General features: G+C 41.9%; 1 pseudogene; it reads left to right on the top strand.

Moving 5' to 3' along the window:
• The first annotated feature begins 277 nt into the window (after window positions 1-277).
• LOC105888170 lies at window positions 278-2454 on the top strand (annotated as a pseudogene).
• The last annotated feature ends 258 nt before the right edge of the window (window positions 2455-2712 follow it).

The following is a 2712-nucleotide window of genomic DNA, read 5'->3' as shown; positions in this document are numbered from 1 at the left end:
GGCTATTTTTTGGTTGCAGCCGTCATTGTTGTTTGGCGGGTATGGGCCAAATTTGAACCTGCCACCCTAGGTGTATGTGGCTGGCACCTTAGCCACTTGAGCCACAGGCACCGAGCCAAGAAATTGTTTCTTATAAGGATTCCCTGCCTACTATTTTGAATTATCGCCTTTTGAATATTTAAAAAGAAATTTCTGAAAAAGAAATAACACAATCGTATGTTTTATAACCCTGCTTGTTATTACTATTATTTTTTAAAGGGAAAAAACTTTATTTGCAGACCTGTTTTTGTTTTTGAATATATAAGTGTTCTGTTAGGGAAAAACCTAACAAGTGGTGTCTTACTTGAGGTTGGGGGCTTGCCTCAGGGCTCTGTCCCTGTCCCCTCCCCACCAGCGCAGCTGGGGGAAGGTGCCTACTTGCTGCCCCCACAGATTTCTCCACTGTGGAATAAGGCCCTGTATGTTCCACGGGAAGGCGCTATGGCTGTCTGGTAGTCGAGGAGATGGCCTTCTCGGGGCTGCAAAGCTGAGGCTGTTGAGGGGTTGAGTTGAACTTGGGGCCCTGGCAGGGGGCCAACTAGTGAGGAGGCCCCAGGCTGTGAGACTGCAGTGCCGATGACCCCCTGTTGGCCCTGGGGCAGCGGGGGTCAGGGTGGGATCATGCCTTTTCTTCTCTTGCAGTTGGCCATGGTTCTCTGATAGTGGTTGTTAATACCTATGCTACTCTTGGTATAATGTTATATATTTCAATAGGATTTTTCATGATATTTAATGACCATGTGTAATTCATCAGATATCTGTGGTTCTTTACATGTTGTAGGCATCTCTTCTATATGTGTGATAAATGAATTGCCATCTCAGGAGAGCAGTAATACTGGAGAAATATTCCGCACAGCAATGCTGGAAAGGCATGAAAGCCATGACATTGAAGAGTTTTGCTTTAGAGAAATTCAGAAGAATGTGCATAACTTTCAGTGTCAGTGGAGAGATGATGAAAGACATTCTAGTAGGGTCCAGACAACCCCTCAGGGAAATCTAACTAGTAGGAGAGATCAGCATGAGAGGAGGGATTCAGGAAACAAGCTTATTAATACTCAACTGGGATTCAACATGCAGTCACATCTACCAGAACTGCAGCTATTTAAGGCTGAAGAGAAAAGTTATGACTGTGATCCCATGGAGAAGTCTTTCAAAAGTAATTCCTTGGTTTCCCCACCCCACAGAATTCCTTCTTCTATCAAACCTCACCTTTCTCATGAGTATGAATTTGATCTTACAGATTCATTATTCTCACCAAGAGAGAAAGCACACATAGGAACAGAACATTACATTTGTACTGAGTGTGGCAAGACCTTTAACCAAGGCTTACATTTCACTGTTCATCAGATAATCCATGCTGAAGAGAAGCAGTTTAAATGTGATATATGTACCATGGTCTTCAATAAAAAATCAAACCTTTTAAGTCATCGGAGAATACATTCTGGAGAGAAACCTTACAAGTGTAATGAATGCGGCAAGGTCTTTAATAACATTTCACATCTTGTACAACATCGGAGAATACACACTGGAGAAAAACCTTACAAATGTAATGAATGTGGTAAGGTTTTCAATCAGATTTCACACCTTATACAACATCGGAGAATTCACACTGGAGAGAAACCTTACAAATGTGATGAATGTGGAAAGGTGTTTCCTCAAATTTCACACCTTGCACAACATCGGACAATTCATTCTGCAGAGAAACCTTACAAATGCAATGAATGTGGCAAGATGTTTAGTCGATATTCATACCTTGTACAACACCTGATAATCCATACAGGAGAGAAACCTTACAAATGCAATGAATGTGGAAAGGGATTTCATCAAATTTCACACCTTACACAACATCGGAGAATTCACACTGGAGAGAAACCTTTCAAATGTAGTGAATGTGGCAGGGTGTTCAGTCATAAGTCATCCCTTGCATGTCATTGGAGAATTCATACAGGAGAGAAACCTCACAAATGTAATGAATGTGGAAAGGTTTTTAATGATATTTCGCACCTTGCACGACATCGGAGAATTCATACAGGAGAGAAACCTTACAAATGTAATGAATGTGGCAAGGTCTTCAGTGATAAGTCAAACCTAGCAAATCACTGGAGAATCCATACTGGAGAGAAACCTTACATGTGTAATGAATGTGGCAAGGTATTCAGTCGAAATTCACACCTTGCAAATCATCGCAGAATCCATACTGAAGAGAAACCTTATAATCATGTAATGAATGAGCTAAGAGTTCAGTCAAGCTTCACACCAGGCAAAACATCCCAGAATACATACTAGAGAGAAACCTTACAAATGTAGTGAATGCGGCAAGGTGTTCAATTACATTCACATCTTGCAGAAGACTGGAGAATACATTCTGAAAACATTGAGACCAGCCTGAGCAAGAGTGAGACCTGGGAACAAATAGCTGGGTATTATCTCGGGCACCTGTAGTCCCAGCTGGTTGAGAGGCTGAGGCAGGAGGATCACCTGAACCCCTAGTTTTAATGAGCTAGGCTGATGACAACACTCTAGCCTGGGCAGCAGAGTGAGACTCTGTCTCAAAACCAAACAAAAGGTAATGAGTGTGGCACTGTATTCAATCACACTTCATACCTTGTGCAACGTCTATTCATACTGTGGGGAACATGATGACTTTAGTGAATTTGACAAGGTATTCAGTGT

Source organism: Otolemur garnettii, unplaced genomic scaffold (assembly GCF_000181295.1).
Source record: "Otolemur garnettii isolate 467f Iridium unplaced genomic scaffold, OtoGar3 scaffold00212, whole genome shotgun sequence".
In the NCBI taxonomy this organism is placed as follows: Eukaryota; Metazoa; Chordata; class Mammalia; order Primates; family Galagidae; genus Otolemur; species Otolemur garnettii.
The sequence above is the reverse complement of the archived record's forward strand: the minus strand, read 5'-3'. Positions and strand labels throughout refer to the sequence as shown.